This window comes from Adiantum capillus-veneris, chromosome 28, assembly GCF_014529385.1.
Source record: "Adiantum capillus-veneris isolate H3 chromosome 28, ASM1452938v2, whole genome shotgun sequence".
Taxonomy (NCBI): Eukaryota; Viridiplantae; Streptophyta; class Polypodiopsida; order Polypodiales; family Pteridaceae; genus Adiantum; species Adiantum capillus-veneris.
In genome coordinates this window covers 85,123,765-85,151,572 of record NC_140958.1, presented here as the reverse complement: position 1 = coordinate 85,151,572, position 27,808 = coordinate 85,123,765, and the positions used below count along the sequence as shown (strand labels likewise).

At 43.0% G+C, this 27,808-nt stretch overlaps 1 pseudogene; it reads right to left on the bottom strand.

Moving 5' to 3' along the window:
* Nucleotides 1–883: 883 nt before the first annotated feature.
* On the bottom strand, nucleotides 884–25,435 carry LOC147420801 (uncharacterized; annotated as a pseudogene).
* Between the last annotated feature and the right edge of the window lie 2,373 nt (nucleotides 25,436–27,808).

Here is a 27,808-nt window from a genome sequence, read left to right as displayed (position 1 = left end):
CACCAGTGTGATGGCTTTGATTAACTATCGTGTGGCCGTAACATTAGTGTGAGAAGAGCGTGCATGTCTCAAGGAAAGAGCATGGCATTCATGCTTTCGCATGTTGCTGCAAATCTTTCTCTTAGTGTGAGATGGAGCATCTAAAACCTTGCTTGGCCACCTGCAATTATCGTTTCAATCTCACCCCTTCCAGTTAAAAGCATGACATGTTTCGACTTGATCAGTAGTTGCAAACGGCATCAACCTTGAATTTTAGCAACAGGAGTGTTGGGAATCCAGACATATGATCACTGGGAAGTCTAGTTATCTGCAAACTGATGAAGCGACATCCTCCGTAAGCTTGTCTTGCTTGAAAAGAACCTGAACCATCTGTGTTAAGTTAAGAGTTGAATGTAGTTGGACACCTTTCTGTGCGAAGCGAGCGCATATGTCCAGATGCAAGGACCTATGCTTGCTTCTTGTATGGAATGTCGACTCTTGGAATGCACTGATTGTCGGATATGCAAAATAGGGGCAAGGCTAGGAAGAGGTGGTGTACTTCAGTTAGCACAATGAGTTCTTTAGGCTACAAGTCAAGAATGTTAAGTCTTAAAATGCATTGATTGCGTGATACGCCAAACAGGGGCGGGGCCAGGAATCTTTGAACCATTTTCAGCTGATGTGAAGTGAGCACATCTCTTGAGGAGCTTCTTGTAAGGAATGTGTGGACTCTTGGAGCGCACTGATCATTACCACTACTAACAAGTAACTTTGTGTTGTTTCTCTTCTTTCAACTTAGCCTCATGAATGCTCCTTTCAGATTTGGTTCTCAAGTCGCCAATACCCAAGGCATCGTCGACGGTTGCATCACCTGCCTTCTTTGGGCTAAAGCATGCTGAGTAGGTCATGTGGAGAGTGGGCAATGCCAACATAATGAAGATGCTTGAGAAGAGAACTTTGCTCTTTTACTACTTGTCGAGTAGGTGCCAATCGTCCGCCTCTGTTGATCTGGATGATCAATCCAAACATTGAAGGCACATGCAAATGCGATTCGAACAGCAATAGAGAGATGTGGTGGAGTAGGAGCAATAGAGGATGGTGCTACAAGCTTTTTGTTTTGTGATCGAGGACCCACAACAAAAGGCACAAACACGACTATATCTCCCAACTTCCACTCAGGGTTGCAAGGGGGGAATGTCCAAGCTTGGTGGCAAAGGAAGAGGATTGCTATGCTTCCATCCAGGTGACATTGGGGGCAGATCTGTTGGAAGCTTTATTGGCAAACTATGAAGCCATCCTAGGCATGATACAGGTAAAGTAATGGCCGAATGCAGCATGAGAGATTGACAACTTTCCTTCACTTTCACCTTGGCCACATCTAATGGCTCTCTAAAGGAATGGGTGACAATGCAACAACTAAAGGTCTTGGTTTACCTATATCAATTTCTATTGATAGAGTTCTGAAGCTCTCATTTGCTCATCTTGAGGGGTAGGTGGGGAGACTCCATGAAGAGAAAACTAACTAGTCGTAGACTCTTCGACGTGCAAATGTGTGATAGTTGATGTGATGCACATACACAACAAGCTCTCCAACATGCCTAGATCACCACCTACATTGGCTATATCCTTGTCGTGCTTAGGGTTTTGTAGCACTATTTGTATGGTATTCTTGAGAAGTTGTCATGCGTCTCTTAGCTTCCTGGTGAACCTCTGCTTTACAAAGTCCTTGTGAGAAAGGCTCATATGCCTCTCCTTTTCCAAATCCTAGAGCATGCAGATGCAAGATATGCCCAAAATGGTGAGACAAATCCATAACTTCTCGAGTGCTCTACATCTAGATAGTAAACAATTTATTTGGGATGTCAACCTCAGCCGAGAACTCAATGACCGAAGATTGGGCTAGACGTGATTGACATGAAAGAAGTATAAAAGAAAAAGAAACCATGACAAGAGGATGATTTTCACTTGGTTGCCTCCTTAGATACCAACAGACCAATTTGGAAGACCATCTCATGTTTGAACCACTGTCATGTCCGACTTAGCTTTTCATTTGAACAGTATGGCGTAGATTCGAAACAACAAAATGAGACGCCCCCCACCTTGCTATTTGCAGCCTGCTAATTGAGTCATTCTACTGTAATGATTGCGATGTCGAAAATTATGAACTGTGAACTCATCACTACAGTAAACCCTACACCGTCTACAACATAGAACATAAAGTAATATGTGCTTCTCTTTAAGTTTAATCTACCTCCTAGATCTTTTGTATTTGTATTAACTCTTGTGTTGTGTGTCACAGAAAGAACATATATTCACAACAGTGGATGTTCGACAACATTGCAAGGTCCGTTATGTGCATCCAACTCCCTATGTCTATACCTTTGCTTTGCGCAACACATAAATGCTATGGGATAGGGCGCGGCTTTTGTTTTCTTATTATTTCTAGAGAGGCCATAGTGCCAAATCTCCACCATACTTTTGTATGGCACTTTTGCATGCAGTGTATACTTAGCATTTTCAATCTGTGATGCTCATTGCAAGACAAAATGTTTAACTATTCACATTGGTTTTATGTAGCTCGACACAAACATTGTCCTCCAGCTTGGACAATTGGACGACACCCATACACGGTTATCAAGTTGGTAGTCAAATTTAATTTTTATAGCATGTTGATTCTTTTTGTATTTTTTGAGTTTGTCAATGCTTCCTTAAGTTTAATTTAGCTACATGTATTCCTCTCTAGTACATGCTCAATCTTGATCATCATATCTATATATCAAACAAATACACACTTCTTTTCTCATAAATGCATGATGTCAATCTAAGTTTGTCATGTTATGTTCTATATATGTTCTATAGCAACGCCCACCAAGCAAGACTAGTTTTGGCCGTAAAGTCACTATTTTGGCCCCAACACAATTGGAGACTAGAGTATGGCGATCTACGGTGGGCCTAAATCTCGGGGTGCCTTGGACAATCCAATGTGTTGATTCCAATCACATGGCCATGGAATAACCTGGAGACACCCAGTTTACTTTGAGTAAAGCCTCTTTTTCTCTCCTACCACATGCATGCACGAATAAAGTGGTTATTACCTTACAAGGTTCTTTGGTAGGGCATCTCCGATCGCCATCACCTTTTGTCCGGGTAATAGCCTCGAGATCCTAAAAGGTCATTGATCCCCTCGAAACTCCTCTTCATAAATGTCATATGCTACTTAGTGTTATCGCAACACTCCTTTGTTATACCATCAATAAACCTGCTCTTAGAGCCTAATTTGACGGGCACACCCCTTTGTTTTACATGTGCCCCTACAACATACTTCATTCTTGCATATCTGGAATGATGGAGCCTATATAACTCTCTCTGCTTGTTATGATGCAACAAACTAGGGTAGAACCTTCTGGCAAGCTGGAGGGCACGAGCACATGTGGAGCAACCCTTCATTGGAGCTACCTAGCCAAATAAACGTAATGAAGGAGATTGACAAAGGGCATCAATGGTCTTGTGTGACTTTATGTGAGGTGCTTGTGCCTAGAAAATTGGAGGCAATGACATGAATCGACACATTAAGAAATGCATCTCCACAAGCATCAATTAGAAATCAATACAATATATACTACACTAGAAGTACTCCTCAACCTTGAAGGGTATTTGTTTCCTTCTTAACTTAGGTACAAGGTTGAACTAGACTTCAAAGCAAGAGCTTTGATATGGCTAGTATTTGGAGCAAGAACTCCATTAGAAAAACCTAGGCCTTGGACTAGAACAAATTAGACCTTTGTTGGCACTACCTTTTGACAGAAAGGGAGGGTAAATGTTACGAGAGTTTCAACCCGTGTACAACAGAGCACCCTTCAATTTTTTGAAAAGTATGCTTTATTTTTCTCCTCTTTAATCTATATTCTCTCTTCTCTTCGCTTCCTTCTCTCTTGCATGCCCTCTTTCTTCAATCGAAGTGACAGGCAGTGCCAACCTCTGTCTCCAGATGCCTTGTTTATTTTGTATTATCTTGGAGAGGATGGGCACATCCACTCATGCACACACCATACTTCCTCTTAGGCATGCTTCAATTAGGAAAGATTTGCAAATGCTTGAACTTTCAAGCTTGAGGACACTATCCAAGGTCATTATCAATCGAGCTATATTACATGACAACGAATTGCAATTTTAAAGGCCTAGAGGTAGAGTTGGTTGACAACTTGCTTTTACAAGCATCAAACACAAGTGGCTTACTACAATTGCAATTGTGATCATTATCCTATAAATTTCGATTTGTAAATTATAGATCGTGATCCTAATAAAGCTTTAGGGCACGACAACACCCTAAGGTTGCTAGAATCTTTAGTTAACCCTCTACCAAAGAGCACTTGAAAGGATTGAAGAAATTGCATATTAAGGTGGAGACACTCCATTAAAAAAATGGATTGTATTGTTTAGCTTACTTTCTTATCAAGAAGAACAAAGAAGATCGTCTAGATTATGAATCAAAGAAGAAGAAAGTTGATAGAAGACTATGCTCTCTAGAAAGCAAACAAATTATTGAAGTAAATGTGAAGCTTCTAGGTAATCTTAGAGCTCATGTGAAATAGAATAATATAATCTAGTGCTTGCAAATTATATCTTTTATATAGACATTGTGGGCAGGGAAAGTGGATAGAGTCTCTAAGGGAATTTTCAAGATGCGCACATAAAGAATGTCATAATAATCAATATCTAATTCTCCTAAATGATTTTCTCATATTAAACTGATCATTTAATGTGGGGAAGTGCCAAGGGAGAAAAAGCTAGAATATTGGTTAAGCCAGCAGACCGGCCACAGTAGGGATCCAAAGGAGGGAAAATAGGGATCCAAAGGGGGGGCCATCTGCAAAAGAGCCATGTGCAACAATGGGCTAAAAAGACCCCAAGGTTCAGCCCATTAAGACTTCCAAAATGCTAAGGTTCCAAAATTCAAAGGTTGTGTCCAAAGGTCAACCTTAGGGAAAATTGGATGCTTTGTGTGTGCCCTAAAAGTCTTTGCACATCCCTACATGGGAGGGGGCGAGCCCCAAAGGTAGGGGATGAGAGAGAAAGCCACACACACACACACAGGCTCCCTTTACACAAAGGGAATGAGGAACACATGTCAGCTCCCTAGGCCAGATGCCCACAAGGTGTGCCCAATTCCTATTGGAAGACCCTTGAAGTGGACCAATGAGAATTAAGCTAGAGTAAATGTAGTTTAATTAATTTAAAAACATTTAATAAAAGAAACCAATGAGAATTAAGTCTCCTAGAAGACTATTGGGCAGTCTCCCAAAGGGTCCAATGAGCATTCAGAAGCCCCATGGCTTGCCTGATTTCTATTGGCCAGGAGACAAAGGGGTCCAATGAGAGTTTAGTTTAATTATTTAATTACCTAAAGCTCTCACAAAAGGGGAAAGGGGGACACATGTCAGAAGGCTATCACTTATGCTGCTTAATTCCTATTGGCTTGACTTGGGGAGGTCCAATGAGGCAAAAGCCAGACCAAATTAGCAGCTAGGGCTTGCCCAAGAGAGAGAGGGGGCTGATTTTTGCTTGGCATTGACACACACACACTCACACTTGACCATGTGTGAAGGAAGAATACTCTATCTCCTCCCAAGCTTTAATGGAGAGCTCATCACCTACTCCAAGCTTGTGAGATAGAAGCCTACATCAACACTCTCTTGGCATGTGGATGCAAATCCAACCAAGAGCCAAGCTTCAATGCATGCTCATCTCCTCTACCAAGCTAATTACTAAGCTAAGCTATGCTAATATGAGTGATTATGTGAGGAGATGTACATCTTTCTCGTAAGATACTCCTTTCTTCCTCTCAATCTACTCTCATACCCTGCTAGCTCTCACCATCTTCGAAGGTGTGTGAGGTCTTGGGTCTGAGAACGGGGATAATTCAAGTTGTGTTTGATTAAGTGTTTTGCTTGGTGTATGAAGCTTCCATCTTCATTGCACTAGCTAGTCTTGAAGGAACACAAAGAATTGTATTGTACAATGTCTCTCTTGATGGGAGAAACCATAATACAAAGCCTTTTGGAGGGGGGACCGGCTCCATGCAAATCCGGTCCTCAACTGTTGTCAATAGCTTAATTTCTCTCTCTTTTGAAAGTATTGTCGATGCTATCTAACTAGGTGTTATGTTTTTTGTTGCTCTCTCCACCCAAGCACTCTTGTAATTCTCATTAGGAATCTATTCTAATGAAATGCCCACTATGTTCATGCTAATTTCCGCTACACATAAGTTATTAGGCCATTAAATGTTGCATTGGTATCAGAGCTCAAGGTTTCTCTTTTCTTGCTCAAGAAGGGAGGTCCTCAAGCTAGCTACAAATGGTTGGTATTATTAATTGCCTGTGAGTAAGTAGAATAGGGATTTTTCAGCCTTGCAGTGCGCCTGCCTTTGTGCAGTTAACGGGGCATCACCGTCGAGAGCTATGGTCTTAATAGTGGAGTCCTACGGGGCTTGCCTACGGCTTAACCACTATTGAGCTATTAGAAGCTTGACAGGAGCCGGTGCTGTCTTGGTGTCGAAAGACCCTCTCTTCTATTCCTTGCAATTAATGGTATTCGAGCCGCGGGTACAGTAGCTTGAGTGCTTTTTTTTCTAAAGGGGTAAAGAGGAGTAGCAACTAGGGCTTGAAGTGCCAAAGTATACCTAAAAAGTTTACACCTAAAAGTTGTTAGAATGGCTGACAATAGTAAAGAGAGTGAAATTAATGTTGATAACTTTGATTTTGCTCATGAGCAAGCTACTAATGATGCTTCAATGCTTGTTAACTATCTTGTTTCTAGGCTTCAACAAGCCATGGGCAATCTATCTCTCCAAAGTGAAGTGCAACGGCAGCTCCGTGCTCACGGGATTCTCCAAGCTCATCACCATGACGAGAGAACACCTAGGAAGCCTCCTTGTGAGACTACCAAAAGAGGTCTCTCTCCGATTCGGGAAGAAGAAGAGAATCCATATGAAGGGCTCAAGAATTTACTTCTTGATGATGCATCTCCTTCCCAAAGGAGAACTCAAGAGCCTCCACCGAAGGAACGAGAAAGAAGCGAGTCTCCCGCCACCTCGGCGGAGATGGCTCCACGAAGACGGCGGGCTAAACGCTCTCCATCACCACCAAAGCGGAGAAGACCATCGTATTCTTCTCCTCACCACAATTCAAAGAGGGATGATAAAAAGCAAGAGAAGAAAAAGGCGAGAAAGAGGACACCCTCTTCTCCATCTTCTTCATCCTCTTCCTCTTATGAAAGCTATGGTGAAGACGACAAAGATCAAGACAAGAAAAAAGCGAGAAAGAGGTCACCCTCTTCTCCACCTTCTTCAAATTCTTCACCTTCTGAAGAAAGTGATGGTGCAACTTTTGAACCATCAAAAAGAAGAGGCCATAGGAAATCCTATGCCGCATGGAAGAGGTCGTCCAAGCTGAAGAAATTCAAAGAGGGAGGGAAGAGCATCTCTTTCCTTACCTATGATGGCACCTTCGGTGCTACGGACAAAGTCTTGGCCTTTATCCAGCAATTCGATGCGGCGTTTGGAGATGAGGGCTTCACGGAGTCCTCTAAGCTACGCCATGTAGCTATGCACTTTCAAAAGTCCGCCAGACAATGGTGGTCTAGCCTACGAGCCAACGGTGAAGCTCCACGAACATGGAAGGCTTTAAGAGCTTCCATTATGAAGCAGTTTTTGGCCACCGATGCCAAAGACAAAGTACTCACCGAATGGCGAAGCTTAAAGCTCTCTCCCAATGAATCCATCCACAAATATGTAGACAAGTTTTGGGACCTACAACTCAAAGCCACTGTCTTCAAAAAGTTGGATTTTGGAGAGCAAAAGCAACAATTTTGTGCGGGCTTAACCGAAGAAATGGCAGAGTATGTCAACTCCCAAAGGCCATGTACCATATCGACGGTAATACACCATACTATGGTGGCCTCTCGAATCAATTTCCAAACGGGGGGTAAAAGAAATAATAAGCCCCCGGAAAACAAGGGTTCCAATGAGCCTAAGGGGAAGGACAATGTCCAAAAGTCTCCTAAGGGCAATTCCAACAAAGCTAAAGAGAAGGGAGTTTACAAAGGAAAGAATAAACTCTCTCCTGAAGATCTTGAGCGTTATCGTAAGGATAACCGGTGTTTCAAGTGCGGCGAACAAGGGCATGCGTACCGCGCTTGTCCCCAAAAGAACGACCGCCAAGATCCTCCTAGAGCTTCTTTGGTTGAAATCCAAGAGGAGGAGATTCACCAAGCTCACCACAAAGGATCTCCTCTATGCCATGCTTGGGGAAAGGTAAGAGAACATGATGCTTTTATTCTCTTTGACCCTGGTTCTACTCACAATTTCATATCTATGGAGTTAGCCACCAAGCTAGGCATACAATCCTACGAGATGGGAGATATCCTACCCGCAGACAATGCCTTCAAGGGGCAAGAAGCTTCAGTCACTCCCTTAATCGGGAAATTGAGGCTTCATGTCCAAGGCTATGTGGACAAAGAGGACTTCTTTATCTCTCCTCTCAAGCATGAGGATGTAATCCTAGGGGCACCATGGTTTGACCGCCTGGCTGCCGATGTTAAATTTCCTGAAAGGAGAATCTCCTTTAAGTTCAGGGAAAAAGACATGTATATAGATGCTAAGGAGATGGGTAACACCATCCCCATTGTACATACACCAGCTTTCAACAAGTCAATAAAGAGCTCTATTTCCGTGTACATGATTTTTGTTAAAGATTCTCAAAATGAACCTAATGCTTTAGCAAAAGAAAATAAAAGCAACCAAAAGGAATTAGAGTTATCCAATTTTCTCAAGGGGTTTCAAGATGTTTTTATTGACGACATCCCTTGTGAGCTACCTCCTAAACGAGGTAATGATGACCATGCAATTGAACTTCTTCCAGGAAGTTCACCCCCTAACAAACCTCCTTATAGAGTTTCTCAAGCTCAACAAGAGGAGATTATGCGGCAAGTGCATGAGTTAGTTGAGAAGGGCATGGTTAGGCCTAGCTCATCTCCATTTTGCTCACCTGTGCTATTAGTGCAAAAGAAAGACGACACATATCGTATGTGTGTCGACTATAGAGCACTAAATAGGATCACTATCAAGAATAGGTTTCCCATTCCACGGGTAGAAGACCTATTTGATAAGCTACAAGGATCGACCTACTTCAGTAGGATTGACCTAAAAAGTGGCTATCATCAAATAAGGATAGTTGATCAAGACATTGTAAAGACCGCATTTCGTACTACATTTGGTCTTTACGAATACATTGTCATGCCTTTTGGCTTGACCAATGCACCAGCCACATTCAACCGCTTGATGGAGAAGCTGTTCAGGCCTCATCGAACCTTCACTGGAGTGTTCTTTGATGATATTATCATCTACTCTAATTCATTGGAGGAACACAAGCAACACCTCCAGGTAATATTTCAAGTTTTAAGAGAGAATAAACTTTATGTTAATCGAAAGAAAAGTGAATTTTTCTTGCAAGAGATTCAGTATTTAGGTCACATTATCTCTCAAGATGGCATCCAAATGGATCCATCCAAGTTAGAGGTAATAAAAGGATGGCCTAAACCAAGGAATCTTCATGAACTAAGAAGCTTTATAGGTATGTGTGCATACTATAGACGCTTCATAGAAAAGATCTCACAAATTGCGGGACCATTACATGACCTAACAAAGAAAAGTGTTAGGTATACATGGTCTGCTAAGGAGAACAATGCTTTCGAAAAGCTTAAAGAAAAGCTTATCTCTCAACCTGTGCTTACACTACCGGATCTCTCAAAACCATTTGAGGTCCAATGTGATGCTTGTGGTGATTGCCTTGGGGCTGTTTTGCTCCAAGAAGGGCACGCCATAGGCTATGAGAGTCGAAGGCTCGACCCTGTTGAGCAAGCTCTAGGCATATATGAAAAAGAACTCCTTGCAGTTCTACATGCCTTAGACTCATGGAAGCACTATTTATTGGGGACTCCTTTCATTCTGCGAACGGATCACCAAAGTCTTAAGTACTTCATGACGCAGACCAAGCTCTCCGACAAACAAATGAGGTGGGCAAATTTCCTTTCGCAATTTCATTTTCATATTGCTCACATTGCTGGCAAGCATAATCAAGTAGCCGATGCACTCTCAAGACGACCGAGAGTGAATGCGGTTTCCATAGCAACTCACAATGATCTATCTTCAATGATAGATGAGTATGCTATTGATCTCGATTTTAGAGATGTGATTTCAGCCCTTGCATTAGGGAAGAAAGAAGAACCATTTACTTTACAAGATGGTTATCTTCTCTATGGCAATAGACTATGCGTTACTAACTCACTACGTGAGAAAGTAATGTATGAATCTCATGCTCCCCCATATGCGGGGCATAGAGGGATTCAGTCTACCTTAAAGTGAATTGAAACATATTTCTATTGGCCTACCATGAAAGTGAACATACAAGAGTATGTTTCCAAATGTGTGGTATGTCAAAAGACAAAATTTGATAGAGGGAAGCAACCTGGATTGCTTCAACCCTTGCCAATCCCTAATTCACCTTGGGAGAGCATATCCATGGATTTTATCTTTGGATTGCCTAAGTCTATCCATGGGAATACGGGGATATGGACGATAGTAGACAGGTTCAGTAAACAAGCTCATTTTATACCTGTCAAAAAGACTATCAAAGCCCATCAAATGGCAACCCTCTTCATTTCACAAATTTTCAAGTACCATGGCTTGCCAATGTCCATAGTGTCGGATAGAGATCCTAGAATGACCAGTAATTTTTGGAAGGGTCTCTTTGAGAATTTAGGAACAAGGCTAAACTTCTCTTCGGCCTATCATCCACAAACTGATGGCCAAAGTGAAATAGCTAACCTAACCATTCTCGATCTACTAAAAGCCTATGTAACGGAAGTAGATCAAAGATCCCAATGGGAGAAGTACTTACCCTTACTAGAGTATGCTTACAATAACACTGTACATACTTCCACAGGAAAAGCACCTTTCGAGGTAATTGAGGGAAGATCAAAAAGTCCCTTGCTACTTAAGGTACATGGGAAGATCTTCGTTGCAGCCGAGACCTACAAGAATCTTTCCAAAAGATTAAGGATGCTATCTCTATCTCACAGCAAAGGCAAAAGGCTGCTGCTGACAAGCACAGAAGAGCCCAAGCCTTTAAAGAAAACGATTGGGTCTTGTTAAAGTTTCCCAAGGCTCGATTAAGGCACACGACGGGCAAGAATCCTACGGGCCACCAAAAGTACTATGCTAAACTAGCAAAAAGGTACTATGGTCCCTTCCAGATTCTTAGGCCAATCAATGAGATGGCCTATCAACTTAAGTTGCCCAATCATTGGCTCATACACAATGCTTTTCATGTGAGCCTATTAAAGCCTTACAAAGGAGAGCCACCTCAAGAACCAACTATTGAAGACCCACCGGAGATCGAGGACCAAGAGGAGGTGCTGCAGCCCGAGTCCATTCTCCGACATGAAGACAAGGTATTAAGAGGCGGTAAGACTATCTGACGATATCTTATTAAGTTTAAGAATTATCCTTTCGAAGATGCTAGATGGATGCAAGGCATACAATTAAAGGATAACCTAAACCTTGTCAATGCTTACAATGCTTCCCAAGAGTAAGCAAATGTACAAAATGTTAAAAATGAACAAAATTTTTGTCTTATAAGACTCTCTTTTTCTTTATTTGTGCGCAAAAATGAAGTAGTATGCATGCTTAGATCAAGTTTGCAGAGACGACGTCTCCCAAACACCAAGTAGAGCTTGTCACTCTACTATGGAAGACTGATAGGACTAATGTGCAGACATGCTTGCGGCAGCCTTAGGCTCTCAAGCGCCAAATGGACTAGTCATCCATTATGGAATGATGTCGTAGGGTAACATAGGGATCCTCTACCCGCTAAGAAAAGGACTCATGAATATGCTTTATCTTCTCTACACCATAGTCGAGGACGACTATGATTTCAAGAGAGAGGTAATGTCATAATAATCAATATCTAATTCTCCTAAATGATTTTCTCATATTAAACTGATCATTTAATGTGGGGAAGTGCCAAGGGAGAAAAAGCTAGAATATTGGTTAAGCCAGCAGACCGGCCACAGTAGGGATCCAAAGGGGGGGCCATCTGCAAAAGAGCCATGTGCAACAATGGGCTAAAAAGACCCCAAGGTTCAGCCCATTAATACTTCCAAAATGCTAAGGTTCCAAAATTCAAAGGTTGTGTCCAAAGGTCAACCCTAGGGAAAATTGGATGCTTTGTGTGTGCCCTAAAAATCTTTGCACATCCCTACATGGGAGGGGGCGAGCCCCAAAGGTAGGGGATGAGAGAGAAAGCCACACACACACACACAGGCTCCATTTACACAAAGGGAATGAGGGACACATGTCAGCTCCCTAGGCCAGATGCCCACAAGGTGTGCCCAATTCCTATTGGAAGACCCTTGAAGTGGACCAATGAGAATTAAGCTAGAGTAAATGTAGTTTAATTAATTTAAAAACATTTAATAAAAGAAACCAATGAGAATTAAGTCTCCTAGAAGACTATTGGGCAGTCTCCCAAAGGGTCCAATGAGCATTCAGAAGCCCCATGGCTTGCCTGATTTCTATTGGCCAGGAGACAAAGGGGTCCAATGAGAGTTTAGTTTAATTATTTAATTACCTAAAGCTCTCACAAAAGGGGAAAGGGGGACACATGTCAGAAGGCTATCACTTATGCTGCTTAATTCCTATTGGCTTGACTTGGGGAGGTCCAATGAGGCAAAAGCCAGACCAAATTAGCAGCTAGGGCTCGCCCAAGAGAGAGAGGGGGCTGATTTTTGCTTGGCATTGACACACACACACTCACACTTGACCATGTGTGAAGGAAGAATACTCTATCTCCTCCCAAGCTTTAATGGAGAGCTCATCACCTACTCCAAGCTTGTGAGATAGAAGCCTACATCAACACTCTCTTGGCATGTGGATGCAAAACCAACCAAGAGCCAAGCTTCAATGCATGCTCATCTCCTCTACCAAGCTAATTACTAAGCTAAGCTATGCTAATATGAGTGATTATGTGAGGAGATGTACATCTTTCTCGTAAGATACTCCTTTCTTCCTCTCAATCTACTCTCATACCCTGCTAGCTCTCACCATCTTCGAAGGTGTGTGAGGTCTTGGGTCTGAGAACGGGGATAATTCAAGTTGTGTTTGATTAAGTGTTTTGCTTGGTGTATGAAGCTTCCATCTTCATTGCACTAGCTAGTCTTGAAGGAACACAAAGAATTGTATTGTACAATGTCTCTCTTGATGGGAGAAACCATAATACAAAGCCTTTTGGAGGGGGGACCGGCTCCATGCAAATCCGGTCCTCAACTGTTGTCAATAGCTTAATTTCTCTCTCTTTTGAAAGTATTGTCGATGCTATCTAACTAGGTGTTATGTTTTTTGTTGCTCTCTCCACCCAAGCACTCTTGTAATTCTCATTAGGAATCTATTCTAATGAAATGCCCACTATGTTCATGCTAATTTCCGCTACACATAAGTTATTAGGCCATTAAATGTTGCAAAGAAGGCCCAAGAAACAAAGTCATCCTTATGCTATCTAGCTCCCTACTTATGACCTAATCTATGAGGTCGCTCCATCCCACTATGACCTAATCAATGAGGTCACTTGCATTAGCATGTAGGCTATATAAGCCCTTCATTGTACATTCTCAATGAGTTAATGATGTTAGTTATCTTCTCTTGTGTGTGTGTGTGTGTGTGTGTGTTTTGAGCCCTCACTCTTATTTTCCAACATGGAATCAAAGCCAATATGTGTTTAGAGAGTTCTTCTAATCCTAAATAGCCCCAATTATCTTCCCACTTAATTATCATTTCTTCGTTTATGTTTGGTTGAGCCACATATTAATCTCACTTAGACACGAGCTAATGGTTTCTCTATCCTCTAGCAAGCCACCCTACATATCTCCCTTTACATTATTATTGAAGTAAGGTTTAGCTTAACTTTCAAACTTGGCAATAATCAAAGATTCTTGTCACCTTCCCATACAATATTGCCTACCATCATCGACAATGTGGCAACCATGTTTTTTCCCTCAAAAATGTTGACACAACAACTCACCATCATCTTTTATTGGCCCCCGTATGCTTAATCAACCTACCATTTCTCTCATTATGGCAGTAGTGCCACAACCTTGGCTTCATTCTACAACTTCTGTATCGAGCACTACACTTGACTGGTGGTTTGCCTCCATCAACGCATCCTCACGGTGGTACCATCTTTCTCAGCAAGCTCATTAGTTTAGATGGGTAGTGCATCCGATTGTGCTTAACAATGCTTTTGCAATTAGTCCTTTGCAAGCCGTCTTGACTCTTCATCTTGAAGTTCAACTAATGAATAGTGCTCAACCTTCTTTATCCTAAAGCTCAAAGTTCAATGTTTTCGCAGGTTTGAATTGATAGATAATAATTTCCAAGAAGTACTTATTTATTACATAGTTCTCTCTAAGCACATGGCTCATAAGAACGAGTCTCAATCATTGAGTCATGTGACTCTATCGATAGTGTGGTTTCCCTTGTTTCTATGGCTCAATCAGGAAGAGCAAGGTCAAGATATCAAAGGAATTACACACAAAAGCTTAACACGAGGAGAGTGCCATTTAGAACAAAATTATGGACCAAAACATGTGAAAGAGGATGCATTTCAAGCATACCTTGGCATCTCAAGCCATTATACTATTATTTGGTTGTTATTCTAGGCTTACGGCCACTTCTTTCTCAGGAGGAAATTATCAGTTTTCTTCATGCTTTAGAAGACATTGAAAAAGACCATCCCTAGATGCCAATGCTCTTGCAATTGGGAACCCCTTTTCTTATTGAAAAATGTTGAGTAATCATTGAGCTAGTTTTTTTTATGCATTTCACTAATAAACACAAAGGTTTTCTTCCCACGAGGTTTTTGCTTTTAACTGTGTGTAAACATGAAAATTAAAATGTATGTTGATATGAACAATGAACATTCTCATGTATGTTGGTTTAAACATTTTCCATGTACTTATTGCATGTGATTAGACCATCCACTACCTTTCCTCAACATTTGCATTAAAAAGAAAATCTAAGGATACCTTTTGCTCTTTCTTGTATGGGATTACCTTTCAGGAGGGAATGTCTATCCTTTGAGTCTAACTAAAAAACATGTAAGGCACAACCTTTGAAAATGATACACATACCTCCAATCCAAGTTGGATTTTTTTCAGCTTCTAAGCCATGCATGGTATTTTACTTAGGTCATCGTTCGGTGGGTTGCCAAGCCTCACTCTATCTTATTGCAGATATAGCGAGAACCACATGCATACTTGTCAATCTGTGGGACGTTGCTGACACAACTAACGCATGGAGGCTACAAGAGGTTTTCAATCTCTTGGAAAACACACTCAATCCCAATCTACTCAACTGAAACACTCAATTGTATGTCAGGCAACGAAAACTAGTCATCACATCGACAAGCAAATCATGACGATTCACTAAGCTACCAAGCTCCAATAGGTATCAAACTTATAGGAAAAGCAGAAAGGTCTAAATGAACGTGATTAAGGCCTCAAATCCACTTTTTGAACACTTGCAAAAAGAAAAAAATATTATCAGCACCTAGAAGCTTAGCCTCGATGCCCCAATACCCCTCCTATGATTAGAATGCAGTTTTTCATGTCTAAATCTTGAGTTATGAGCTGATTATTGAGAGTATTAGTGACAAAAATTTCACAAAACCATCGCGTGCGACTTACATTGTTACATAGCGCTTTCACCTATGGTCGAGTAGAAGCAGATGCCACTCTAAACAGACAGTCCATGAGAGAGATACAAGCATCAAAAGGTAGAAGGAGAGTACACAGTGCTTAGAGATAGTGATGCGCGATTCATTATCCAAAAAATTTAGAGTTTTTACAAAAATTGTTGGAATTAGGGTTGCAGAGAAACGCACACAGCTTGGAGAAGACGAAGGAAGCTCAAGGCACACAATAGAGAGTGTGTTACTTAGTATGCAATGGAAAGATAGATAGCCCTAGAGTGATGGGCATATATACAATGCTCGGGGGAAAAAAACCTCCTAAAGAGGGAAAAAATGCCCCGGCGGTCCTAGTGTGTTCACACACATCACTACCACATGTATATGGTAACAAATCCCCCCTGGAGTGATGTGGTGAACAAGAGCTGACACATGAGTAAAGGGAAGTGCCATGCCCTGAGAACATGATTAGTCCACAAAGGGGAGTAAGCCCAAAGCTTTGCGGAAAGCTTCAAGCTTCTCACGAGACAATGCCTTTGTGAAAAGATCTGCAAGGTTGTCCTCTGTCGGCCCATAAGCCAAGTTGATCTCTCTTGCTGAGAGCCTCTCCCTGACATAGTGGTAATGCACCTCAATGTGCTTTGTGCGAGCATGAAAAACTGGGTTCTTTGCAACTGCCAATGCGCTCTGACTGTCAGTGTAGATAGTGTTGGCAGTGTTCTGTCCAACACCCAAATCAGCCATAAGGCGTCTGAGCCATACACACTCAACCGTAGCTGTGAAGACTTCCCTGTACTCAGCCTCACAACTCGAAGTGGCCACAGTAGGTTGCTTCTTGCTCAACCATGATATACATGAACTGCCAAGCATGAAACAAAAACCACTTGTGGACACTCGCGTGTCAAAAAAACCAGCCCAATCTGAGTCCAAAAAAGCATGTAAGTCTGGCGGCAATGATCTGCCCTTGGGATAAAACAAGCCAAGATCTAAAGTGCCACTAAGGTAGCGGAAAATCCTCTTGACCGCCTGCCAATGCTTAGACCCTGGGCTATGCATAAATCTGCTAACCTGTGAGACTGCAAACTGAATATCTGGCCTCGTGTTGCATACATAAATGACGCAGCCAATAGCAGTTTGGTAAAGAGTGACATCAGCAAGATCGCTAGCATCATGTAGATTCAACTTCAAACCTGTTTCCATGGGAGTGGCAATAGGTTTGCAATCCTCAAGTCCAAACTTACATAGCAATGTCTCTATGTAACTTTTCTAACACAAGGCAATACCATCATCACACTGCTGAAATTGTATACCCAAGTAATGATGCAATATCTCCAAATCTTTCATCTTGAAAGTAGCATTCAAATCAGCCTTAAATTCAGCAATATGTATCTCATTTGGTCCAGTGATCAGCAAATCATCGACATAAAGAACCACAATGAGTAGTACATCACCCTCACGTTTTGCTTTCTGTTGGACTGTTACGAGAGCCTCGTTTGACCAAATGAGTGTCAGCTTTCTCATACCAAGCATGAGGAGATTGCTTCAACCCATACAAAGCCTTCTTACATCTGCACACTTTGTCCTCTTGTCCTTTTATGACAAAACCGCTAGACTGCGTTACATAAACTTCCTCAAATATGTCACCATTCAAGAAAGCAGTAACAATGTCTGATTGATATACATCCCAACCAAAATGAGCTGCCAGTGCACATAGAAAACGCATAGTAGTCATACGACAAGTGGGAGCAAAGGTCTCTTCATAATCTATGCCTTTTTGCTGTGCATAACCCTTTGCAACAAGTCGAGCCTTATGGCGATCGATCTCACCATCCGGCTTGCGTTTCAACTTGTAAACCCACTTCATACCAATGGCCTTTTTGCCAGGAGGCAAATCACATAAATTCCATGTGTCATTTTCTATAAGTGCATCATAAGTGCATCATATTCTGATTGCATGGCAGCCATCCAATTTTCTGAATTCTGTGCTTCATCAAAAGACAGAGGCTCCTCAACATCATGTAAGCTAGACACAACCAAAGCATAACAATCTGATGCATAAGATGCATGGCAAGAGCCTGAACGAGTACGACTAGACAAAGGTGCATCCAATTTACTGTCACGCAAAGTGTGCACCAGCCATTTTGGCATACCTCTAGCCTGCTCATTTTCAGCCCTTTCCTCATCAAGTACATCATGTATATCTGCATCAGTAATAGGCTGATCTATAACATTTTTAGAAACCCCCATAGGGTATACATTTGCCTCATTGGAACTTACATTCGTATTTCCACCACTAAAAAGAGGCAACAAAGTGTCATAAATGTCCTGTGAGCTAACATTACTGTGTCTAGTACATGACATCAAGGACTGAACATAATTTTCCACACAAAGTGTCATAAATGTCCTGTGAGCTAACATTACTGTCTCTAGTACATGACACCAAGGACTGAACATAATTTTCCACAAACACTACATCCCGTGAAACCAGAATACACTTTGTTTGTGGATGATATAGCCTGTAACCTTTGCTTTCAGCACTATAACCAACAAAAATACATTGGACAGCCTTATCATCCAATTTTTTGCACCGTGTTTGTGGCACCAAAGGATATGCCAAACATCCAAAAACATGCATGTGCTCAATAGAATGGTTTCTATCATGCCATGCTTCATATGGAGTAATAGACTTCAAAGCTTTCGTAGGACACCTGTTAAGTACATAAGTGGCACACATGATGGCCTCAACCCAAAAAGAATGCGGCAAAGCTTGACTTTTGACCATACATCGTGCCATTTCCGTCAGTGACCTGTTTTTCCTCTCAGCAACACCATTTTGTTGAGGTGTATAAGGCACCGTACGACTAGCCAGAAATGCATTAAATTCATGAGACATATACTCCCCCCCTCGATCGGAACGGAGGGTGCCCATAATACATTTTGAGACATTTTCAGCCATAGCTAGAAATTGTTTGAAGCACATCAAAACTTCGGCCTTCGCTTTAAGCAAAAATACCCATGCATGCCTGAAGTAATCATCAATGAAAGTCACGAAGTAAAGGTAATTGCCCAAGGACAGAGTTTGCATGGGCCCACAAACATCACTATGCACAAGCTGCAACCTGCATGTGGCCCGAATTGAACCATCCTTTGGAAACTTAGAACGCTGCATCTTACCCAAAATACAGCCTTCACAAACATGTTTGACAGGTGCTTCAAGAGGCGGCAAAGAAGCAACCATATCAGATTTCTGCAAATGTAGCAAACTGGAAAAATTCAGATGACCAAAACGTGCATGCCAAAGTTTTGCATTTGAAATAGCCCTTGAATCTACAACAGCATTTGCAAAATTTTGTCCACACTTGTCATACAAAGTGAGCTTATACAGCCCACGGCACAAAAGGCCAGATGCAACAATTTCATCACCAAAACTGAGATCATGAACTATATATTTGTCATCCACAAATTTGACTACAAGTCCAAGTCTAGCAAGTGCAGATACAGACAAAAGATTCTTCTTGATCCCAGGTACATAAAGTGCATCAACAAGTGTGAAAGAACTACCACTAGCAACAGTAATCACAATCTTTCCAACTCCCTGAACTGGATAAGAGGCATTGTTGGCACAAGTGACAGAATTCCCATGAGGGTTAGACTCGAGAGAGGTAAACAATTCACGATGTGAGGTAATGTGCTTTGTAGCACCACTGTCGAAATACCACACATGTGAATTTGCAGCAACTGACAAGCATACATCATGGACCGCAGGATTGTAAGTGCACTCTGCGCTAAAAGCCCATTCTGCATCAACATCAGCAACACAGTCTCCTTTCACAGAAGACTCAACAATGGCTGCATTTGTAGTGGAACCAGCATTTGCAGTGGAACCACCCTCTTTCTTCTTAGCCTCTTTGGCCTTCAACTTAGGACATGACTTGATCAAGTGATCATTAGCTTTACAATAATGGCAACGCATCTTCTTTTTGCCCTTATCACCAGAATTTCCAGATGATTTGCTGCCAACAGAAGCATTAGGAACAGAATTTTTGCCACTCGCAGCAGAACCATAAGAAGTGGCCGCATTGCTGTTACCACCCTTTCTTTGAGAAGCAATAAAAGCATGTTCAACTGCACGATGCCTAGTTCTGTTTTTCTGGAAAGTGACTCTTGCAACAGCAATGTGCATAATGCATCAAACTTGACAACTTCAGGATTTCCTGTGTCATCAGTGTCCAAGCACTAGCAAAAGTCTGGTAAGAATCTGGTAAGGCATCAAGAACAGTCTGCACAAGGGAACTATCTAAAATGACTTCACCTTCAGAAATAAGTTGCTCATTGATATCCTTGACACCAGCAAGGAAAGTGTCCATATCATCTTCCTCGTGCATAATCTTCGACTCCAACTCTTTACGCAGCAAAGCAATTTTAGCCTCATTGTGGCTTGCATAAAGACCTCCTAGAATATCCCAAGCCTGTTTTGCAGATTTTGCTGAACGAATGTGAGGAACAATGGTGCACTTCATAGACAACGCAATCAATGCATGAGCTTGCGCATCCTTTACATCCCAACGAGCTTGTTCTGCCGTAGGAAAAACAAATCTAATAGCAGCAATCCTTGCAGCAAGACCTGCAACATCCTCAACATTGCCTACATCCTCAGAACCAGGACGTTATCAATGCCCTGCACAATGTTTCAGACGCCCTTTGACACAAGAACATGCTGCATCATATAAGCCCACATAGGGTAGTTGTCCCCATCCAACCAATCCTCAACAGAAAACATCTTGAACACATCTATGTTGTTGTCAGCCATGGTAAATGCTGCACCTGATGTGAAAACTGCCCGAAAATAGGAGAAAGGAGTTGGAACAACACGTGCTATATAGCACAAACCATAGAAGACTATGAGGCACCTGTTATGCAGAAAATGGCACTGACATAAACTCTGCACAAAATGACGAAATAGCCTGTGTAGTACTACCTGTAGTGGAAACGGAGGCCGAAATGAGCCCGAATCAAAAATCTGAGCAGACTAAGCTCTATGAGCATCCCCAAATTTTTGTCAACCTATGAACGCTTGCCAAAGCTCACTGAAATCGGAGAAAGTGAGCAGGCGTGTGCTGGAGCAGCTGGAGACTAAGCCCGGGAGGACGCAACCTGCTCTGATACCGATTGTTGGAATTAGGGTTGCAGAGAAACGCACAGCTTAGAGAAGATGAAGGAATCTCAAGGCACACAATAGAGAGTGTGTTGCTTAGTATGCAATGGAAAGATAGATAGCCCTAGAGTGATGGGCGTATATACATTGCTCGGGGGGAAAAACCTCCTAAAGAGGGAAAAAATGCCCCGGCGGTCCTAGTGTGTTCACAGACATCACTACCACATGTATATGGTAACAAAAATTGGCTTTGATACCTTAACGAAGGTTTAGAAATAATGATTTGACTCAGCTTGGAGTAAAATGGGACTGAAAATTACATCTGGGTAATAAATTCACTTACAATCTAGAAGCTCATGGCCCCAATTACCAACAATACATTTTTGAATGAATAAAATAAAGTATACAGTTTGGACTCGATGGGTTTGCATTCATCAATTACCAACTATATCAAAGTCAACAGTAGCAAAGGTATGCTCATATTCAATGACACAAGACATAACAACTACTTTTTCTAACAATCCTATGGGCCTTTTTGTGTGTCTGTTTGCAAGCTATAGTTTCATCCTAGTAGCCCTCACTGCTGGTTTTCCCCATTTTTTCCATATCTCTTTTGTAGCAATGGCAACACCAGCTCCGCTGTCAAGGATTGCAATGTTTTTTACACCTTGGAGTTCCACAGGAAGAGTGGTGTTCTCATTTTCTCCCTCATAGTACTCACCTACGTTATTTAGTGGCATTGGCCAAGTGTTTAGCTGAGGCATTTCAAGCTCTTTGATCCCTTCCTCGATTTTAGTCATTGGTTTTTTGACGCCAAATTTCTCTAGGCATTTTCCCATAGTAGCCTACATTTTTGGTCGCATTATCATACAGGTGACTGGTGTCGACAAAATGTCTATCAATCCTTTTGAATTGATGACCTTGCTGGAAGACAATCTTTGTGATGGGACTGTAATAACATCTGACTTGGCCTCGTGCTCTCACGTATAGGATCGTAGTGTTCTTAGCGAATGGGGTCGATTGTCCATAGACTGCACATATCCTTTGTCTCCCCAATACGATTCCACTTCTAGATTCATAGAAAGTACAACCTTTTCCTCATGTTGTCTTATCTTTTCTTTAGCTTGGCTAAGCTGCTCAATTGGGGATTTCTGCTCTCATTCCCTACGTGCCTTCATCCTAGCCTTTCTAGTGATAACCGATTTTCGAAGATAAAAAAAAATCAGAAGAAAAAAAGAAGAGAAAAAAACCGCTTCTTTTCCCCTCTGTCCGGAGCACATGTGACATGGCCGATAGCCCCGACAATGCCTTAGTCGATTTAACTGCCACAACTGGCCCAATCCTAAGCGGAGGCCGCAACTCGGAGCGTAGACCGTCCTCATGGCCTCCAACACCTTGAAAAGAAGGTTGCACGACCTGAGAGAGAGAGAGAGAGAGAGAGAGAGAGAGAGAGAGAGAGAGAGAGAGAGAGAGAGAGAGAGAGAGAGAGAGAGAGAGAGAGAGAGAGAGAGAGAGAGAGAGAGAGAGACTATAGTGCATTCTCTAGGGAGATTTCATGTGTGCAGAGATCCTACTCCTGTGTGTAGTGGACCCTTGGAGTCAGTGTGTGTGTATGACTTCTCTTTCAAGTGCTGGCTGTCTTGATAATGACCTCTCAGTGTTCTTTTATAGGTGTGGGCTGCTTAGTTTAGTATAAACTAATTAGGTTTAGGGTCCTAAGCTGGAGAGACAAAGCAAGCAGCCGGGTCCCATTCGATTGACTGGTGCTTTGTTTTGGATAAATTAGAAAATGATACTCTTAGGTGGGCCTTTGTGACCATCACCTAGAGAGAGGTGGAATATACAAATGGTTTCTTTTATTACAAAGTTTGGCTTGGAAAATGAAAAATGAATTACCCTATAGATGTTACTGAGGAAGTGCGTCGTGGATGGGTTGCGGCAAATCGCAGACTTCACTGGTGCGTTCGGATAGTGCGCTCGTCAATTTTGGTGCTGGCTGGGGCATGCCTTCGGCATCATTCTTTGATATGCTGTCGCCATTGCATGTTCGTCCTTCTTTGTTATTCGATGTTAATCTTCTTTGCCTCCTTCCTTCTTGTGCGTGCCGTGTGTGTGTGTGTATGTGATTATGTACGTGTGCTTATACGTGTAGTGTATGTAGGTGTGTGTATATGTATGTATTTGTGAGTGTGTTTGTGTGTGTGGAAAGGGACACACACACATAGAGAGAGAGAGAGAGAGAGAGAGAGAGAGAGAGAGAGAGAGAGAGAGAGAGAGAGAGAGAGAGAGAGAGAGAGTTTTGGTCCGTTTTTACTGTTTGGGCAGGCTATGAGGGTGAGCGAGAGTCGGGGAGAGAGTGAACGAGCAGAGTGCGGAGGGGTGGTGTGAGGTGTGTGGGTAAATAATGGCAGGCTGATTCTGAGAGGGCGAGAGAGAGTGAGAGGGGGGGGGGGGGGGGGGTAAGAGAGGCAGGGTGTGTGTGTGAGGTGTGTGTGTATGAGAGAGAGAGAGAGAGAGAGAGAGAGAGAGAGAGAGAGAGAGCAACCGTTTTTGGTTCATACGGCCAAAGAGGGCACGAGAGAGAGTGAGAGAGGGAGGGTGAGTGTGTGTGTGTGTGTGGGGGGGTGGGGGGTGTATGGCAGCGTGCGGGGGTCAAGGTGTGGCGTGAGGGTGATTCAACCAAGCCAAGGGGTGATTCAAGGTGTGGCATGGGTGACCGAGGCCGTGAAGGCTAGGTGACGGCGGCGGGTTGGCCAGAGAGGGCACGAGAGAGCATGGGACCAAGATGAGGGGATGGTGACATGGGGGCGGGGGAAGAGGAGGAGCAGGGGTACGGGGCTGATAACGGGCCAGCTGAGTCCCAGAGAGAGAGAGAGAGAGAGAGAGAGAGAGAGAGAGAGAGAGAGAGAGAGAGAGAGAGAGAGAGAGAGAGAGAGAGAGAGAGAGAGAGAGAGAGAGAGAGAGAGCGAGAGTTTATGGCGCCTTCTGATAATGGAGGAGAGAGACAGAGAGAGAGTTTTAGTGGTGGCCTAGGGTGGTGGCGCCAAGCAAGACAGAGAGGGAGGAGGGTGGTGGCCCCGTTGCGAGTGCAAGGAGGGGAAGGTGGCGGCCCTACTTGTTGTGGAAAAAAACGTTTGTTTTTTTTTAATCTTGATAAGGCTCCCCTTTGGGGTTAGTACTCTCTCTCTCTCTCATCGCAGTTTTCATCTCGCTGAAACAAAGGGTTTTAATATACCATCTTCAATCAAGTTTGCCCTCACATTCCGAAGGGTTTTCATCTCCTTCGCCTACGTCTCTCTCTCTCTCTCTCTCTCTCTCTCTCTCTCTCTCTCCCCTCTCCCCTGCGATGTATGTGTTAGTGTTATTTGAATTGTTGTTGTTTGCGTCCTAGCCGCTCAAAGCTAGGTGGTGCTCCCTGTTCACTCCTCGTGACGAGTTCTGCGTGCACGGGCCTGGCGTAGAGGTCGTTGGGGTCCGTTTTGCGCTTGCGCTTGTCATTTGGTGCCTCCATTGAGGAGGAGTTCTTAGAATCCTTCAGTTTACAATGTTGAAAACGATGCACGTCGTTGACCATGGACGAGTGACTGCAAGAATTCTCCAATTGGAGAACGGAGGAGGAAGAAATTGAAGAAGCACTAAGAGCCTTCATCGAAGTGCTACTGTCAGGATACACTGTCATCAACATCCAAGAAGTAAGTTCTCCATCTCGCATCTCTCATTCTAACCGTGAATCAAGAGCCACCAGAGGAAGGGCAGCAGGCTGCTCTCATTGCCGTCACCCACCGCACTCTATCAATGAGTGCCATCGACAAAAGTAAAGGAGAAGCGAGAATCCTCTACATCGACGTCCACCACAAAGAAATCATCCATATTAAGGAAGGAAAGAGGTTAGTAAAGCCTCTCTTCCCTAAGGAATCTAAAATTAAAAGTGTAGGCTCTGCTCCTAAGTGGCCCAAAGGGGCTGCTCGTGCCAAGGAAAAAGGAGGGCTAGGCCAATTCTAAATCACATGACCCCCAAGGAAGAAGAAACACCTGGCCAAGGCTTACTTCCTTCTTTGAGTCTTATGCGGTGCTACACCATTGTGATGCATGTGATCTTGTCATAGCCATCAATGAAAAGTGTGGTGAAGTTACCCAACATAGAGATGTACTCTTCTCTCTCTTCACTAGCTAACTCGCTGGAGAGCATCCGAGATGACTTACTTGTATCCACCAAGGGTTGTGTACCTGATGGTCCTTCTTGGTTCTCTGGTGGTGCTTCAGATTGTGTCAATCTCTTTGGATCTCTGAGGATGACTCCCATCACTTCGATGCTACTATCGCTCTCTTCAGTCGTTGTCGTCTCTTTTCCCAAGGTGGTTGAAGAGTCATTGGTGAATTCATCTTTCAATGCCTCCAAGATCATGTTGTGTTGCTTACCAGTCTTCATGTAGTAGAATATGGGCTTTCCCTTAGCATCCTTCATCTGGATCATTCCGGTAGTCCAGTCATGCAGAGCCTCCATAGCCATGAGCCATGGTCTTCCGAGAATGATAGGGTAGCCCTCCCCTTTATGTGGCATGACAAAAATGTCTACCTCCACTCAGTTTTGTGTTGAATGACTTCACCTTGACTGCATTCACAATGCCTACGCACTTCACTTTGACGTTATTTGCCATTTTAGCTCGGCAGGGTGTCGGCCTACTTACTTCTAGGCCTAGATGGTGCATCATTTTATCACTAATGACACATATTTGTGTGCCACTATCTATGTAGATGTTTGAGATGCATTGCCCCTTGATGTGGGGCATCCATGATAGGTAGGATGTTGTCTAGATTCCTCCCAAAGATGCTATCTTTGGTCTTGACTTTCTAGTACTTACCATCTTCTTCCATTGTTTCCTCATCCTTGGTGCAAGATGGAGTAATTGGGGCCAAGTTATTTTTGGTCCCTGCATCAAAACATCTTGAACTAGGTCATATGGTTCAGCATACTCGCCTAGCAAAAAATCCACGTTGTTGATCTTCCATCGGGTTTAGTCGCATGCTTGCTAGACTCTCCTTTTCCTTTCATCTTCTCTTCCCTTTGAGAGGCCTCTTCGTGCCTAGCACGCTTCACTCCCATGGCATCTACTTCTTCTACTTTTCCTTTTCCTTTGTTCTTCTCTTTGACACGCTCTTCTACCTTCTCCTTTCCCTTAGCTTCAAGACTCTTGACACTCACTGCTTGGTTCCTAGCATGTGGTGGAGGTAGAGGTGGAATGAGAGGTTGTGGTGGTGGTGGTGGTGGTGGTGGTTGTATGGGCGGTCGAAGGATTTCGACTGGTGGAATCGGCTCTAGTTGCCTAGGTGGTGGTGGCCTCGCCCTTGGCAAAGAAAATATGATTCTGTCTTACTCCTCTATTGAAGTTCTGCCTTCTTGGATGAGGATAGTAGTACATGCCATGGCCGTCTCTCCATAGTTGTAACAATGGTAGTCCTGATTCTGTCTTCGCTGCTCTTTTCCTTGCTCTAGATTTCTAGCAGGTGCATGCCCTTGCTACACCTGACGTACTAAAAGATTCTCTAAATGGTTGGTGATTCGGTTTAGCAGGTCTTGTTGATCTTCAGCCGGTTCCTGTGGGGCTGATTCCTCTAGACTTCTGCTATAGGTGCGGCTTGGTGCAGTCGGGCCCTACCCGATTCCTCTTTCTCGGTAGTCCTGGCTTGTACACACAATTTCTTATCTTTAAGACGGGCTACTTCAACTGTTATCTCATACGTAACAGGAAACCTTTCCTTCACCTTCTCTTTAGGAATTGGCCATAAACGAGCCACAACCAGTCTTTCTTCAGGAAATCGGGTGCCCCTTCGCTCTCCCTCAGCGATGCAACCCATCATCCCCATAGATCCACGAATTTCGATTTGCATGCTGCATATTCATCCATACTTCCTTGCTTTAGCTCCATCTGCAATTGCCACAATTTTTCCGATGTGGTGCCTTCTCCAAAGCACCTTAGAAATGTTGCTCTTAGCAGGTCCCACCTCTCTTTGGTGGCTTGCACCAAGGTGGTGTACCATGATCTTACTTTCACTTTCATTAATAGTGGAAAAATACGCAAACGTGAAGCATCGTCATCCCTTCCAGAGACGACACATGTTATTTTAAGGTTATCTAAGAAATACGAAGCATCTTCCCCCACCTTGCCTGTGAAGGTTGGGAAGGAAGCGTTTGCCATTGCAAAACAAGATTTTCAAACTCTTTTTTTAAACACAAGTAACTTAGCGCCTTATAGTGGCTTTCTTACAAGGTTGGGTGGATAGATCAAAACAGAATGAAAATTGAAACATTAAAGGAGTGATAGGAGTGATGGTAATCCAACACGGGGAGGATAATGGGATTTAGGGAGCTAAGGATCTCTCCTAGCGCTGCAACACCAAACAAGAACACAATCTTTTGCTGATAGAAGATCTTCTTATCTACATATATATGTACATGCATGTGCTGCAAAAATCTAAGCGGAAAAACGGTTGGTCCGTTTTCCATAATGTACAAAGTGTAGAGTACTCACTTATACCCTTACCATGCCGGTGTTGACAAGTCAACACATCCACAGGAGGTTATCACCCTTCATAGGCTCCACCTTCCCCTTCATTGCTCAGCACGTATGGAGTGATGGCAATGTGTTTGACCACTCCTAGCCTTTTAGCTAGCAGCAGTTCCAAGTAGTTATCGTAATCGGCTCGTTGCATGAATTCCACACCATTTAATTGTAGCTCATCTTCGGCCCACTGGGTTTCACCCGTGGTAGACAAATTCTTCAGGATGAGTTGCATGGGAAGAGAAGGAAGGGCCTCTACCCGCCTTCTAAAACAACGGATAGTAGCCAAACCACTCTTCTCTAGGGCATGGGAACAT